This window comes from Ornithodoros turicata, chromosome 9 (genome assembly GCF_037126465.1).
Source record: "Ornithodoros turicata isolate Travis chromosome 9, ASM3712646v1, whole genome shotgun sequence".
NCBI classification, from domain to species: Eukaryota; Metazoa; Arthropoda; class Arachnida; order Ixodida; family Argasidae; genus Ornithodoros; species Ornithodoros turicata.
The window spans coordinates 13,779,115-13,796,971 of record NC_088209.1 but is presented as its reverse complement, the minus strand read 5'-3'; the positions used below and the strand labels follow the sequence as shown (position 1 = coordinate 13,796,971).

At 49.9% G+C, this 17,857-nt stretch overlaps 1 protein-coding gene across 1 annotated transcript in view; it reads left to right on the top strand.

Annotated features, from left to right (window-relative positions):
- LOC135369335 (PR domain zinc finger protein 8-like) overlaps positions 1-17,857 on the top strand; it is a 64,747-nt gene that overhangs the window by 11,612 nt on the left and 35,278 nt on the right. The window lies entirely within an intron of this gene.

Below are 17,857 nucleotides of genomic sequence, written 5' to 3'. Positions count from 1 at the left end.
CGTTTCTTTCTTCGCGAATCGTGCCCTATGTACGTCGCAAGATTTTATTTCACTCGATATATCACTGTTGACGGTTTGATTCAAAGTACTTTCATACATGCACGCGAATTATGTACCTGGTACTCCTAGAACGGAGCGTAAAATGCAGCCTCCACTCTGTGACATTCATTTACTCCCGTGCATTTGCTCCCGAAAGGGACTATATTTTTGTGGCAACGCATTTAGTCCCGAAAAGGAGCAAAATTACTTCCTTTTTTCCTTATATAGTGCAGTGTTTTTAATCCTGAATTGAGGACTGCCTGTTCCATGTTACGAAAACACCGTAATTAACCATTCTATTCACTATCACCGCTCGTCTCTGGCGCTCGGCAGCGTCTCCTTTCCCTCGTGGCAATGCGAGACAAACGATAGCATGGGTGATGGCCGATTCTCTGGAGGATTCGCAGCTTTCGGGCCATCCTGCGGTAGCCACGTGCGCTAGTGCAGCTGGGTTCAGCCTCCGAGAAACGAGATTGGTGGGCAACCGGGCGAAACAAGAAATCCTCCTGGGTCTATATCCCCCGTGGTGCCGAGTTGCCACGTGTTCCACTCTGTAGCTCTGCGGCTGCGAACAGCACTTGGTCGAACTATCTCTTCGGACGGGATGCTCACGACGGGAAGACGGATGAAGAAGGAACTTTGATCTTTACTATCACTCTTAAAAATGAGGGGGGGGGGGGGGGGGTGTCGAGGTAGCTTGCCGTTGTTGGCCGCACTCAAGTGGGCATCGTCACGACTATAGCCAAAAAAAAAAAAAAAAAAGGAAAAGAAGGTGGGAGTTGAGGACTTCAAAGTGATGTAGAAGCAGGATGACCGGTACTGATGGGACGGAAGCACACTGTAGGTGAGAGGTGCACTAGAGTGGTCTCTCCGCTAGGCCCGTTGTTTGGAGAAAGCGCACGAGGCCGCGAGTTTTTGAAAGTCGTTCCGCACAAGAACCTTCGGGGAAGAGGACGTCCGTCAGTATACCAGGCCTGGCGTGGGGAAGATGGGTTTCCCGCATGGCATGGTATGCACGGCATTCTGTCAGGACATGCGCAATTGTCTCCGGATGATTACAGTGTCCGCAACTGGAGTCCTCCCTGGAGCCGATCTTGCACAGTTGCGAGTTCGTGAACGCAGATCCTGTGCGTAATCGATGGAGCATTGTCTGCATACCACGGGGAAGATCTTTCGTGGGAAGAGAGGGTCGGTGATTCTGCATGATGTCCTGTATGCCAGGGTGGCGCACCTCAACTAGCTGTTTGACGACCATGAGCCTGTCAGTGTCGGCCGGGACTGCTAAGGATGGGCTGCAGCTGTTGTGTGCTGAGGAAGCTAGCTGGTCCGCTCGTTCGTTGCCTCTGATGCCGACATGAGATGGGATCCATTGGAGCGTAAGCTCACCTCCGGTTAGCCTATGCTGGGCACACGATCTCCTTATACATCGGGCCAGAATGCTACCACACATGGGGTTTATCACGTTGTTGAGGGCACTTCTGGAGTCTGTACTCTCTTAAAAATGAACTTCACCTCATAGCACGCTCCTAGCAAACCATCATCTCAAATGATATCGGGATAACACGGGGCGGAACTTGCGAGCAGTGTTTTTGCTTTTTCTTCCACTAGAATCTTCCCTGAGGATGTCGTTCGTGTGAGTACACAGATACGCTGACATTTATAGATAATTCACGCTTCGGACACTATTTCTTGTATAACTTTAAAATGATGAATGCCCCCTTACCCTAGATCTCCACAAGACGAATCGTTGTTTCGTTGCGAGTGCGACATAAGGTGCGAGGAGTGATTGTAGAGCGACTGAAGACATTCCAACCTTTCAGTTGCCAACATATGTTCACCATTGCTGCGAACGCGTGCATTACTAAGTGAAGGCACACCGCAAAGACCGTACCGCAAAGAAGGATGTAGTTGCAGGTGAAAAGGCGCGCATGTTGCTTCGATTCCCATTCGAATAATTCTACAGCCGTATACTCCTGCGTAGGTCATCCATGTTCTAGCCAGCTCGCTAGGACCGTACTGCACTCTGCAGCGGCTCTCCCGTGTTTGGATTGCTCGCTTGGTATGGTCAGTACGAAAAGCAAACTTGTTATCTAGCTTGTAGGACTGTAGCGTAAAGTTAGTGTCTGTCCAAAGGGGACTACCTCCATAGGTAGCTCTCCTGCTTGATGACAATACACTCCTGCGTAGGTTATCTGTTATCTGTCATCCTACAGTTGGCGATACAAGGTTACCTGTTATCTGGTATGTAAGATAGAGTTTGTGTAAAAGAGGCTACCTCCATAGGTAGTTATCTTGCTTGATGACAATACACACTCCTGTATAGGTCGTGTTCTCGTTACGGTCGAGTATCGAATGCACGAATCAACAGAGAAAAAAGCGCTGCGTTGTTCACTCCCTCCTGTCCGTCTCCATTCGGGATCCCTGTTAGGAATGAGGTGCGGGTTCTTGGTATTCACTATAACAGGGCTGGGGTCTGTTCTCTTTCTTGGTTGCGTGTTCACGAGCGCAGCGTCTCGGTTCTCACGGATTTAAGGGGCCTAGTGCTCCAACCTGTAGAGCTCGCCTGGCTGCGTCGTGGTTCCTGAGCAAATATTGGTATCACGGGAGAGTTTGCCTTCCCAAGTTCCCCCTCGTCAGGTTTTCCTTGCAGCAACTCGTACGGCCTTTCGGTTAATCTGGGGCAACGGAGCTGAATGGGTATCCCGTGCACGTATGCACCAGCCGAGAGAGGTTGGCGGTTTCCGGGTTCCGCACGTAAGAATCAAGTGTCTTGCGCTCGGGATAAAGGCAATTTTTGACGGCCTTAGTGACCTTGGCCACCCCGCCCACGATCTCCTGCAATACTGCTTAGGTCCAGATGCACATCTGTTTCGCCCGCTTGTGCAGAATAGACCACGCTCTGAGTTTGTGGCCTCGCACTTGAGAGAGTACGTTTTGAACGTCCGTCGCCTACGCGCATCATTCCCGTCGGATGATTTCTTTGTCTGGCCCGTCAAGCAGTTTTATGCCACTCTTCTGAAACTCCTTCCGACGGCGAGCTCGGCTGTGCCTCGCCCGATCGCGTGGCGTCATATTACGACCGGCTTGTTGGATGCGCGCCGTGCAAGCTTGCAGTGGCGTCTTGCGCACGACGTTTTACCTCTCAGGGACAGGTTGTCCCGCTTTGGTTTGACCAGGCCTTTTTGCCCTTTCTGCCCTTCCTTTGAAACGTCGGAGCACGCTTTTCGCAATTGTCTGCTCCCGGATTTTTTGTGGCACCAGGCTGAGATGCTTTACTGCATTCCGTTCATTCGGTGGGGCACGGTCCAGTTACTGAGCTCGCTCCCAGTTCCGGTCTGCGATAGACGCCAGTTTGTACTCCTGGCGGTAGAAGTAATCTACCAGGGGGCTTAATTGCTTCATCGTCGTTACGGTCGTTACAAGCTAACGAGTGGCGGGAAATTCAAAAAGGCGGGCGGGAAATTTAAAAAGGCGGGCACGTGATAAAACACGTGCACGGCGCTCTTCGCGCGATACGTGAAGGCCGTGGTACACGTCACGCGCAATGTGTCACGTGCCCACCTTTTTGAATTTCCCGCCACTCGTTAGCTTGTAACGACCGTAACGAAGATGAAGCGATTAAGCCCCCAGGTCTGGATAGCACGCTGCATAGCTGTGCACGGTGGCCGTGCTCGCACCGCCGTTGAGTTACTGAACAGGGTCAGACCGGGCATCCGTAGAGTGCTATACAGGGAGAGGGGAGTCCTTAGGGCCGTCCAGTTTCGTATGCGGCGGCAAACATCAGCGACCCTCTTTGAAGAAAGGAATGGTAGGTATATCATCCGCTTCTAATATCCTTCGTGCTGCTGTCCCACGAGCAACTCTCCGTCAGTTTTGGTTTGTTGCGAGGTGGCATCTAGCACGTACATCAATCCCAGACCTGCCGTGAGCTCGTCTTCGAGTGTTGGCGTTGCGATGGTTGTAGACTAGTGCGTTTGTTGCGTTAAAGGGAGCCAGTCAATATGGCTGGTCTTCCACGATGATGCCAATACATACAGGGTGTTTCAAAAAACTTCTCGACTACCAGAGCGTAAAAATGGGCTCGAAGGACTTGAGGGGTCACTACGTTCACTTTTACCATGTATATGTATACGTATGTATACGTAAGACTGCGATATGATATGTATACGTAAGACTGCGAAGATAAAAGACGCGGTGTCGCACTTTGAATTTAGCATTGGTTGTCCAGAAACAGAACAGAGCTTCACCACATGAAACGGTGAGTGCCAACCGTTCCACAGAATGATAACGCTATACCTATACCCAGTCTTCGGAAAGTGCGTGGCGTACGTCTTTTGGTGACAGTTAACAGAACTGCATAAGCGTCACAAAAAATGCCCCCGTTTTTAGCTAATCTGTAGGGCCCGGAATTTTATGCATTTGCCTAAAATGCCTATAAATGTCCTAAATGCGACACCTTCAGTGTTGCCGCATTTTTATCCACTCTATCGAGTTGTGGCCTATTTTAAGATTTTCGATGTCATAACGTCCTTTTTTTAGACGTGCAAGTGCGAGTGCACCTTCGCAGGCTCATGCTGAGTTTTACTTTTCGTTTCTGCGTGTTTGTGCGTTTTGTTCCTTTTTTTTTTTAGTTTGGTTTCCTTCAGTACCTTGGTTTTCTAGAATGTATGTTTGATCAAATGCTTCGCCTTCTCTTGACCTTTTAAGGTCATCGAGAGCGCAGAACTAAAAGTATTGTCCAGTATATAGCGTTGTTTCGAGGAAGCCTCAACGTTCCTGTACCAGAAGTCAAAACTTGTGTGGTATACCGTGGTCTTTAAACGAGCAGGAATTCCTGGACGGAGCCTTCTGAAATGCCAGCAAGCCAAAGAGTGTACCATATTAACGTGCCTACTTTTGCGTTTCATTCCCCGTTTTGGCGTTTCTGAGTGCCTATCTGCCTGCCTATTTCCATCGTTGTTAGTGCCTCACTTTGCGTGCCATACTAATCCGGGTGCAGAACGATATCATTCGGGTGGTGGTTGGCTAAGAGCGTTTGATGCGGCGAAGTTCTCTCTTAATCCGGGCGCCGCGGCTGTGTTGTCTGGGTATGTTCCCTCGATTTTCCTCGGACGCTTCAAGACAAATGTCGGCAGAATTCCCTGTGAAGTCAGCCCAAGACGCACGATCCCTGCGTGCAGTTAACCAATTTGTTTTAAGAGTGCGAGGCGTACACCTTTTCTGTAACAATTACCAAAATAGCGTGAGTGTCAGAAAAAGCCGCTCTCTCGTTTGTAAGAAATTAGGGGAGGAAATGATGTCATTCGACCCAGGCGCCTGTGATTCGCTGAAGTTTTGCTTTTACACTCTAAGGGGGTGAGGGGGGAAGAAAAGAGTAGACTGGGAAGTACTTACAGCTTATAGTCCTGTAAATTTCAGTTATTCCTCTCCATTCAAAAAAAATAAAAAAATACTTTCCGCACCGTAAGTTGTCCTCGAACATGACCATTCAGTTGCTTGTTTATGCATTTATCCCCCGAAGAAATCACACACACAAGGTCGTCACAAAGCATCTAATCCAGAAAATGGTTAAAATCATTTCATTTTTGCTGAGAGTGTATAGAACAGCGCGAATGTTTTGTGAGGGTGCGATGGCAGACTTTGCAAAGTCCGATGACAACATGAAAGACGACAGTATGATGAGATGATGACAAGAAAGAAAGAAAGACCAGGCTTACTTGTTCGCATTGATTCTGATACGCGTTTAAAATTTCGAGCCGAAAGCAAAGCGTTAACTGTGGCGAAAGTAAAACAAATACCTAAAAGCACCCATCACGTGCGCCCTCACAAAACAACAATTCCCATTCTCAAACGGGGAACACTTTTATGAAAATAAAAACTCTCTTCCCGGAATGATATAGCGGGCAAAACAAAACGAAGGAATGTTTCAAACTTGCACATACTCCTGCAGTTGCATCTTTTTGTTGCCGCGCAGATTCCCAGCTGCGTGCTTACAGATCCTCGTTCCCCGCGGAGTCTGCTCGAAACCATCCCGATTTGTTCGCTATGGAAATCTATCTGTGCTTTCTCCCCCTGCTGAATAGAAGAGACTGATTTGGCCTCCATCCGATCGCTTCTGTCACGACAACAACGGCCGGTCTATCTCTCTAACCCGTTGCAGCGGATGTATATTGTTCGCGTATACCTTTGAGATACAGTTAGAGAGTTCTGTAAACCTCATGGGGGGGGGGATATGTTTATTACGAAAAAAAAGGCAAGCAAAAAGGAAAGGTCAGCCAGACAGAAGTCGACTCGCTATTCCTTGTAAAAACAAAAACAGAAAAGGAGAAACAGGCAAGCGGCACATGGGCAGCAGGGAGGCATGAGTGCACGATCGCTCAGAGGGAGTCTATAGGAGCCCAGAGTCACCCAGGAAGCATAATAGCGCTCTGGTAACAGCCCATTGCTTCTGCCCTATATACAGGGCCCAGTCGGGTGGTCAAAGAGAGGTCTCTGTGCCCCAGGGCAGACGGTGCGTGATAAACATCAGGGTCACAGCGTATGAGCCCGTTGCGATCACCACACCAAACAAAGCAGTGTTCTATTGAGCTCTTGCAAATGCTCATGTAAACGGAAACTTGCGGATTACAAGTTTTCATCATTACTTGTGTCTAAAAGTTCCGAAAAAAAAGAAAGAAAGAAAAAAACTACCTAATTCCTAGAGACACTGCACTTCCAACAGAGTTGTTCCTCACTTGCAATGTTCACTGACATTCTACGGGGCTATCGTAGGAGAAACTCAAATATGATATTACTTGCAGACTCCACATTCCATAACACATTTTATGCCACCCTTCTTAAGCAACCGATGCTTGCTTCGCCTTCTTCGTACCACTAGCAGGCAAGGAGTATGTGTGGCACGTCAGCTTCTACGTGGCACGTGGGGCAAAGAGGCGATGGATGCTGACTCATCTTAAATAGGAGAAGTGGAGTTCGTGCCACATTCAGCCGCTCCCGATGAAGCAACGATTCTTCGATGCGTGGAATGCGGCCAGGCACAGCATATGTGATACAAGATCAGTGTGCAGGACGATGATCGTGGTGTAGGTGTCACCGATGACTGCAGCAGACTAAGAGGCCAGAGCCTCCAGAGCCACTTTATACTGTCGGTGAGAATCGTCCAGGCCCTGGGCGCCAACGAGGAGACGTGTGTCTCAAAAAGGCCAGTGGTGCGAATGGTGCCAGAGGTAATTCAACTCGTTCGTGCCAGTCTCTGCAGAGTTCTTTGCAGGGAGAGAGTCCTTCTGGGCTCTGTCGAGCTTGAACAACGGTGGGTGGCATCCAGTGTCGTCTTCCGAGTGGACCACGGTAGGTTTTGCAATAACTTCTGAACTGTACATGTTCTCGTGTCGTTACCCTGGTGGCAGCTCAGCGAAGCTATGGACTGCTGCAAGGAGACAACTTACACGAATATCAATCTCTGATCATAAGTAAGCTCTGGCAGAGGGTTGCCATTCAGTTTGTGTTAGCCTGAGTTCGTTTTGTGGCGTTATAGGGAGGCTGCCCCTGTGGTTAGTCTTCCACTTTGATGCCAAAACATCTTTCAATCCTACGGACAAGACTTGTGCTTGATGCGAGACCGCGTTTTTGTCTTTCGTTATTTATAACGTCCTGCAACAATGAGTGCAAGCTCTCTACAGACCTCAGGGTCTGCTCTTTCTGTATGGGACAGGCTTTCCTTGATTTTGATTCGGTCTTGTCGTCTCAGATACGCTGACATATCCAGATAATTCACGCTTCGTACGCTATTTGTTGTATAACTTTCCCCCTTTAAATTATGAATTCTCCCTTACTTCACATCTCCTCAAGACGAATCTTTCTTTCGTTGCGAGTGCGACATAAGGTGCGAGGGGTGATTGTAGGGCGGCTGAAGACTTCCTGCCCTTCAGTTGAAAACATATGTTCACCATTGCTGCGAACGCGTGCATTACCAAGTGAAAGCACACCGCAAAGACCGTGCCGCAAAGAAGGATGTCGTTGCAGGTGAAAAGGCGCGTATATTGTTTCCCTTCCCATTCGTGTAATTCCATAAGTTTCTCTGTGGCCGGCCTTCCATTTGATGCCAATACACTCTCTAAGTTTCCGCCCCCGGGTGGGTCGTGTCTTGGAATGCGCGGCCCGTAAAACGGTCGTCGGGGCAACATCGCTTGCGGTGTTGTTTCCGGGAAGATTTTTTTCTAAAGATCTAAGTTTCCATGAGCCCTTGCGTACCACAGGTGGCGCTTGCGATTCCAATGAAGGCTTCTGAGGGATCTCAGGCGGTTACTGTTTTGTGGTCTATTTTTGAACCGTGACGTGGGCAAGCTAACGCTTGTCCCATCCTACAGTTGGCGATACAAAGTCCCGAGCTTCGCCCCAGGGCGGAAGTACTCCCTGCTTATTTTTGTGCTTGTGTTGCTGTCGTGCGGCGCTTGCGTGTCGAACGCCCAGATGAAGACATTTCCTTGTGGAGCGCCCGTGATTTCTACGCCACCTACAGGGAAATGCGACCGGGTCCCGCAAGGCCAGCAGTGCCAACGAAATTCGCCTGGCGGCGTATCACTGCTGGCTGGCTTGATGCACGGCGCGCTGGTCTCCAGTGGAAGCTGGCCCATGGTGTCCTCCCACTGCGTGAACGTTTGCACCGGTTTCGGATATGTCGCACGGACGGTTGTCCGTCTTGTGGCATGTCTGGGACAGCAGAACATTGTTTTTTGCGATGCCATATTCCACTTTTACTGTGAAGTAGGGCGGTGCAAATATTTGGGCTCCCAGCAGTTGATTGGGCCACCGTATGGTACCTGGAGCCGATGCCGGTCGCACGCGCGGAGCGGAAGCAACTAGCTTTGCTGATTTCGGAAATTAACTTCCAGATTTGGATTCGCCGGTGCCGGCTGTCCTTTGGCGGCCCAGATGTTGGGAGCATGGCTATTTTTCAGGCAGTGAGAGCCGGGCTGCGTGCACATATCATCCGTGAGCAGTCATTATTTGGGTCTGTGGAGTGCTGTCGCCGCTGGCTTACAGCGCCTCGGCTCTTTGATCATGATCAAGGTGAGTGGCATATCAATTTCTAGTAAGCCCACTAGGACTGTACTGCTCCCCCGTAGCGACTCTTCCGGAGTTTCAGGATTGTTCGCAGGGTATGGCACGTACAAAAACCAATCTCCCTTTGGAGCGTTGTTATCTGGTATGTAAGATAGAGTTTGTGTAAAAGAGGCTACCTCCATAGGTAGTTATCTTGCTTGATGACAATACATACTCTCCTTGATGACAATACACTCGTTCCTCCCCTGTGGCCGGCCTTCCATTTGATGCCAATACACTCTCCTCCGCTGTAGGACTGTAACGTAAAGTTAATGTCTGTCTAAAGGGGACTACCTCCATAGGTAGCTCTCCTGCTTGATGACAATACACACGCTGTTCTCTGTGATCTCAAATCTGTAGACCTGCCCCTCACTTTCCGTGCCCGCTTACTGGCCTCTTGGTACTACAGCCGTCTGTGGTTCCTCGCCGCTGCATGTCTGCCACCTGCAGTCATTCGAGTCGCCATAACTCGGAACGCATTCCGTTTCCTGAGGGCTGGTTCAGTTGAATGGGTCAGGAGGTCCCAGCTGTATCTCACGCGTGATCGTGGTGGTTTGGGCGTGCCGGCTATCACGGAGCGATATCTAGCACTGCAGATCCGTGCTCTTTTTGAGGCGCTTCACAGTCCTGATCATCCAGCGTGCGCTTTGGTGCACTATTTCCTCGGTCACGCCGTCCGGTGGTTCACCGATATCACTGACAGCCGCCCGAGAGCAGAAGTTCCTTCCCCCTTTTCACAGCTTGCATAGCTGCCGTCAGACGCGTACGCGAGAAATCCCCGGACGCTGACATCTCTCTTTGGGAAGATTTCTATGCCGCACTCATGGAGGCGCCGCTGGTTCCCTCCCTGCCTGGTGCTGTGGGCGGTCCTTCCGGAAGCGCCTGGCGACGTATCACGGCTGGCTGGCTGGACACTCGTCAAGCGAGTCTTCAGTGGAAGCTGGCTTATGGTGTCCTGCCGCTCCGTGAACGTTTACACCGATTCCATATTTGTCGCACGGATCACTGCCCGTCTTGTTGCATCTCGGAGTCACCAGAGCACTGCTTCCTTCAGTGCCAGATTCCGCTGCTCCTGTGGAGCATAGTGGCGGTTGTTTTTTATCTTCCGAGTGTCGAATGGGCCACTGTAAGGTTCATGGAACCGTTGCCGGTTGCAGAAAGGGATCGGAAACATTTGGCATGTCTGATTGCGGAAATAAATTTACAAATTTATATACGCCGGTGCCGGTTAGCCTTCGAAAGGTGGCCCCGACTGCGGGAGTTTAGGTCTGTTTCAGGCAGTCCGTACTGGACTGCGGGAGCTGATCATCAGGGAGCACGCAGTGCTCGGCCCAGTGGAGTGCTCCCGTCGCTGGCTTTGCTCCACTCGCATCTTCCGCTATGATCAGTGTGAGTGGCACATTGTGTTCTAGCCAGTTTGCTAGACCTGTACTGTCCTCCGTCGCAACTCTCCTGTATATCATGGATTGTTCGCATGGTATGGCCCGTACAAACAGCAATCTCCATTAGGAGCGTTGTTATCCTGCCTTTCAGCATAGTGCGATACTAGTGTTCCTGTTCGTGTAAAGGAGCCTACCTCCATAGGTAGCTCTCCTGCTCGATGACAATACACGTATCTGAAGTCTAGTCTGTGTCTCATCTCATAGAGTCAACAATGCAACAAGTCTGGTAAGCCAACTAGGACTGTACTGCTCCCCCGTAGCGGCTCTTCCGGAGTTTCAGGATTGTTCGCAGGGTATGGCACGCACAAAAAGCAAACTCCCTTTGGAGCGTTGTTATCTGGTATGTAAGATAGAGTTTGCGTAAAGGAGGCTACCTTCATAGGTAGCTGTCTTGCTTGATGACAGTGCACACACAATGAAGGCTGGCCATGTCACGTCGGGACTGGGAGGTACTCGGGTTCGAATCCCGGTGCCGGCTGTGCTGTCCGGGGTTTTTCCTGGGTTTTCCTCAGACGCTTTCAGACATATGTCAGCACAGTTCCCCTAGAAGTCGGCCCAGGACGCACATTTCCCGAGGGCGTCAGTCGTGACGCTGCTCACATACGTGAGGGCGACAACGGCAGGCCCTTTCACCATCACCACCCCACCCACACACTATGAAGAGAGAGAGAGGGAGAGATTATGGGTTTAATGGCACAAAAGCAGCAAAGGCCATAGAACGCCAAATCTATGGTGAGTGTGTGGTGGTGTGAGATGGTTATGGGAGAGATGATGTGAGAGAGAGAGTGTGTGGTAGTTAAAAGCTATCTACAGGTATGAGCGATGAGATGGATCAGGATAAAAGAGAGAGGAGAATGACGATAACAAGTGAGTATCGCGATGAGGTGATCCAGGATGCGATATTTACAGAAGTTCGGTGATATTGGATAAAAGCGGAGCAATGCTTCACATCTACATCTGACTTAGTAGCCCACACATGGTCAAAAATTGGATGACATTATCAAACGGCACAAGAGGAGTGTCACCCAGTAGAAGGGCTGTGTGGAGTGAGACATGGTATCTGTAGAGTGCGGTGAAATACTGTTGGCGTTGGTGTTCGAAGTGAGGGCAGGATGCCAGTACGTGCAAGACAGTCGTCAAGCTGTCACCGCAGTGCGCGCAAGTTGGCGGATCCTGACTATGAAGAAGAAGAAGAAGTGGCTGTGATTGGAATGGTTAAATGGTTCGGAGACGTAGGAAGATAAGTACACAATCTTCTGTGGCTCATCTCATAGAGTCAACAATATAGGTTGTGACTGGACGTGTTCTGCAACCGCTCCGAACTAAGTCTATTGCTTTCCAAGCCCCGAATTTTGCAGTGCCGCAGGGCGGCTTGCGACTTCCCGGCGAACCACCGGCCAGAGAACTGACGTTCGACGTACAACTTCCTTAAGACATAAACGTTGACCAGTTTATTGACGGCATGGTCGAACTGGTAGGCGAGGACGACTTTTACGGCGTTCAGCATAAAGGCGGCAATGCCTTCCAGGCTTCTGTAGAAATGCGGAAAGCCCTCGACATGATCCGTCAGTTGGGAGCCGTCCGTGTCAACGGTCGTGTTTTCCCGGTGCATCCCCTTGGGTCCAGCACACGTCAGTTGTCTGAGAATGCCCTTGTTCCTGAGGAACGAGTTTCTTGGGCACGCGCTGCTTAGGTATGGAACGGTTATTGGCATTCAAGATGTCGTATATCCCGTGAGGAAAAAGGCCAAGATTGGAACAAGAGTCGTTAAAATGGAAATGTCATACGATAACCCGCTGCGAAACTGAGTTCTGGTTCGAAACTGTTCGGGTGCGCGAGTATCTAATCACCTGAATACCCTCGCGTTGTCCATGTGCGCCGCGCATGTAAGAGAGAAGGTCACTTCCGAGCCGCATGTACTACTCCATTCTGCGAGCGTTGCTCCATGTTCAGGCACGCCAAGAGTGAGTGCAAGTCTGCATGTAGGCGGTGCAGAGCAGATGACGCGACTGTGGAATGCACTGCAACCGTTTTCACACCTTTAAAGGTGTAATAATGTTTATGGCGCACGCCCTTTTTGGTGTAATTTTGGTAACACCATAATGGAGTACGGTTTAACGCTAATTTTCTTTACTCGCATGCTGTCTGTCCTCCAAAAATTCAGTCTTTCAAGTCTCAACGTTGTTGAACAGTATTGTAGACACTTGTACGTGCTCGATTATGGCTAGCAATGCATATATGCATTAGCATGTATCTACGACATCCAAGACATAATGAGAGCAAGATTTGAACTTACACCTATCTTTTGTAATGCTTTCTGATTTTTGTAAAATATCGTCCTGGAGGTACAATGTTAGGCAACCAGGTCTAATGTGCATGGCGCCACCTTTCAAGGTGTGAAAAATTTAACAGTGAAGCGTACGGAGCAGGAGCTACGCCGAAGCAATCCTGGGACGTCCCCGACCCCAAACAAACAGCCTCTCACAACGTGCTGCACCTTCGCGAACGGACCAAGTGTTTCTTCCTCTTACCACCGAGGAGACGTCTGGGCTCCCTGGAGACCAGGTTAAAGCAGGAGACGCAGCAGTGGAGGACCATACGCTACCTGCTGTTGATCGGCGCGCAACTGTAGACAATGTCGCTCCTTTGCTTGCAGGGGTCACCACTGACCTGTGTAGTGCCCCTAGTAGAGAGCCACCAGATGTCGAGGTGCCCTGCGCTGATATCCAACACCAAGGATTAGGCCAACAACGCGAGGCCGGGGTGCCTCCTTCAGACTTAGCCGTAGACACCCCAGCGGACAACTCGTCTACAACATCATATACCTCGCCGAAAGTATCAGACGACAAAATGGCGCCCTGTCAAGATCGCAAGAGCACGCATGACCTTCAGTTGACATCTAGATCCGGGGACAGCCCATCTAGGAAGAAGAAGAGGAGGAAACTGAAGACTGCGTCCCAGTCGGAGAGGCAGTTCTGGGGTTGGTCGTCGCACTCATCCGGTGCCTTACGATTCTAGTATGGAAGTGCGTATACTGACACTTCACGTCCAGGGTTCTAAGAACCCTAATAAGCGAGCCGAAGTAGTCAATCTCGTGTAGAGACTAAAGTGCGACATACTCTTGCTCTAAGAGGTACATTTTCAAAACAAGTTAGAGCAAACCGCATTTAGGCGGAAATATCGGTTGCCTTGTTCTCTTAGTTTATGTGTAGGCAGACCATGCCGGCGTGGTTATAGTCATTTTCAGTGGTCGTCTTCTAAAGGATAGTTTCGTCTCGTATGATAGCGATGGCAGGGTTATTTGTCTTGACTTTTTCATAGGTTGTGCTAAGCGTCGGCTGGTGAATGTTTATGACCCTGCATCCGCACCTCTCACGAACCGTTTTTCACGTGAGGTGGAGGACAGCGTGCGAGTCGACTGTCCTGTCTTGGTAGCCGGTGATTTCAATTGTGTGACCGACTCAAATCGCGATGCCCGCGGTCCGGGACAGGGTAGGCCTACTTGGAATGCTAGAGGCCTGCAACGGCTGTTGTCGACCTTCGACATGGTTGACGCGTGGCCTTTGCTTCGTGACGACGTTTTTCTTTGCAACACGATCAAGGGGACCCTCTGGCAGTCGGTTATACAGGTTCTACGTGCCCCGATCCGCATCGACGTCTGTCAAGGAGTGCAGTGTCGTGACTTCTACGTTTTCGGCGGCATATGTCAGCGATCACCAGCCTGTGCTCTTAATGCTTGACACTTCGCGTACACGCCGTCGCGGTGTGGGGACGTGGCGACTTGCCCCGCCCTTTCTCAACGACGCCGTCGTTACTGTCCGCATCAGAGGATACCTGTCTAGTCGCGACCCAACAGCCCAAGAATGGGAGGGTTCCAAGCATTGGGTGAGACGTGTCCTGCAGACCTGGGGTAAGCGTCGTGCAAGAAACCGTACACGCGCATTGAACTCCCTTTCTGCGAAGATATGCTTCGTTCGCAGGGGCCACCCAACGACGCCATTGATGACAGAGTACCTTGAATCACTCATTCACCGCCGACTCGCTCTTTTGTGGTGTTCATCCGCTACAGCCCGCCAAGAACGCTGCCAGTCCAGATCGGTGGCCGGCCCTGAAGTTCTTCGTTATGTTCATGACACGTCGGCATCAGTCAAAGACCAGGCGACTGCTCGAGGCTATTGGCTAGGCCTTGCTACACCCGTTAAGCTAAGATGTACGACAACCAAGATGATCGCATCGTCTGTGTTCAAAGTACGAGCACCGCAGGGTTACTTTGGAAGAGATGTGTTGGATGCCTGAAAACGTGTCGCGCCTGGTAAAGTTCGTGGTGCGCAGGATCAAGGGTATGGTCATTATGAGGCGATAATGAGGCGATGATATAAATGATTTGGAAGGAGTGAGGTTGCTTAAGGAGGAGGCATCGGTTGTGATTGGTGGGGAAAAGTTGGTGCGTTTTATTTGGGAGGAAAGATGAGGAGGGTCACGGTGTTCAGGTACCCGATTGATTATCTTGACACAGACTTAGAGAAACAACAACAACTTTATTTTCGACCTTGGAGAGTGGGAGTTTCATCGCCACAGGCGATACTCTACCCCATTGCTGGATGGAATGGGGGGAATAAAATAACGAGCCCCTTCACAATAACGATCGAAGTCCGATGGTGTCCAGAAATGTCAGAAGAGCTCTGAGCGCAGAGCGTTGCTGGGCTGGATTGGGCCAGGGACCAAGCAATTTCGATAGGGAGAAGGGGCGAGAGTCCAGCTGACGAAGAGACTCGGAGAGTGTGGTTCGGGAAGGTTCGTAGTGAGGGCAATGAAGAAGAATGTGCTCCAGATCCACAAGAGCACCACAGTGGCAGCAGGTGGGAGAGTCAACTTGTCTCAAGCGGTAACGCCACCGAGCTGTAAAGGCCACATCGAGGCGCATTCGGTGGATTCCAGTGGGTTCCAGTCCATTGTGGTGTCGTGGGGAACGAGCAGGGCCAACAGCGCCGCAGAAGCAGCACTCTCGTATCGGAAACGGACCCGTATTGTTCTGCTGAGAGGAGACCGCCGTTCAATTCTGCGACGCCTAGTGACACCCCTGGCTTCCCGCCAACGCACAACCGACATTCTTCCCCCCTCTATGTTGAACAGAGTTGATCCCACGCTCGCTTTCCGCATGCCACGAAACACCTCTCGTCAGACTTAGAGAAGGAACTGGAGAACTACGGAGAATTTGTAATTAAGACACAGAGGGAGAAGTACCGTGGTGTCCACGACGACTGAGAGGCGGGTATATGATTCGTTCTCATGGAGCTTAGAGGGGAACTTCCCAACTTTTTGACGGTGAGAGGGACCGGCGTTGAATATCTGTACCACGGGGTTACACGAAGGTGTGCCAAGTTTGATGAGACAGACCATTTAGCTCGTGACTGTAAGGTCCTCAGATGCCGGGAATGTGGCTCCTTTTATGAAGGATAATGTGGGAGGCAGGAAAGGAGAGGAAACAGTTGTGGGGAGAAGTTCCTGATCCTGTTCACATCATGGACAACGACATGGAGAGGAACAATGGTGTCGCTGAGGACGTGAAAAATTCGGTAGAAATGCAGGAGAAAATCGCAGGGAAAGCAGATACAGAAAATCAGCGGGCACTTCAGGAGAAAAGTGCAGTGGCACGTCAGGTTCAGCATCAGAAAAAGCAGGATGCTGAGGATGGCGAAAGCCAGGATACGGAGGAGTCGGAGGTTGTGGAAGGGTGTAGTGGGGTGGACATAAAGAAAGTTGAGTTGCTCGAAAATCGCTCTAGTGATGACCCAAGGAATATGTCCTGTGCATCAACCACGGCAACGCTGTGTGCGTCTCCCGGGTAAAAAAACAAACAAAAAACGAGTCGTTAGATAGTGGAGAGAGCGTAGCTGGTATCTGAGAGTGGAGGGCGTGCGAGTGACAGTTGTGACAGGAAAGATAGGGGCATGACTCTGAAAAGGAGGAGGGAGGACATCGAAGATGAGGAAGAGAGAGGGTAAATGCGCCTAAGGTGCCTGTCTAGATCAGATTGCTGTTCTCCGGTGTTTTACGCTTTTCTTGAACAGGCTCATATTTCTGTAAGAAAAAAGTGAGGTTCACTTGGCAACTATCAAAGTTCAATAGAAAAAAAAATTCCCGCAATTAAAAAATTGTCCAAAGCCTTCCTTAATGGTGGCAAAACTTTACTTGCCGAAAGTCCCACAATCCTCCTGCGAGTACGTCGCCAGTTAGAATTTTTTATCACGTTAGGTGAGCCGAAAGAAGAGCGTAAACTGTGGCGAAAACAGAGCAAATACTTGAAAGACACCGATCATAAGCGTCCTTACAAAACAACCATCCTCATTCTAGAACGGCGAACACTTTTATCAAAATAAAAATATTCTTTTCGGAATGATATAGCGGACGAAACAAATGGAGGAACGTTTCAGCTTGCAGTCATACTCCTGCAGTTGCCTCATCGTTCTTTTTGTTGCCGCGCAGATTCCCAGCTGCGTGCTTACAGATCCTCGTTCCTCGGAGTCTGCTTGAAACCATCCCGATTTGTTCGCTATGGAAATCTATCTGTGCTTTTTCTCCCCCTGCTGAATAGCAGAGACGGATTTGGCTCCACCTCGTTCGGTTCTATCTTACGAGGAGAGACCTTATCCATCTCGACAACAATGGCATGTCTATCTAATGCAACCCGTTGGAAACTGGAGGGGCTGTAACGAAACAGCTTGTTTGTGCTTTCGTTGGTCGTACGAATATATAGGGCTTGGATAAACCGTACATAACTTTACGGAGGGTTGCCTCGTGCAACTCTAAAAGATAGCTGATCACAAAACAATGGATAAGTAGGAATAATGCATCGTGTGTTCTCTTAGTACGAAACTGCACCGAAGGACACGGTCTTAGCCAGCCATAATCCGGAACGATGTCGTTCTCCCGTACGGTTTGTTGAAAACAAGAGGCACACGCCTTTTTGTGACCGTTACGTGGTTGCGTTAATTGTCAGAAAACGCCGTACGCACGGCGCTTTCCACAAGCTAACGGTGATAACTGTGTCGTTTCGCGCAATGGGAGAGCTGGGCGTACGCCTTTTTGTGACAATTCTGTATTTATCCGAATTGGCACAAAAATCCATACACCTCTCGTTTTGAACGAACAATAAAGAAAAAGAACAGAAAAGGAAGCTGCCCATTCTGAATGACGTGTTGATTTGAACTTGTTTCTGTTCATAGAGTGTAGGTTCACAAACAGACGTGGTTTAAATGGCTTCCCACTAGACT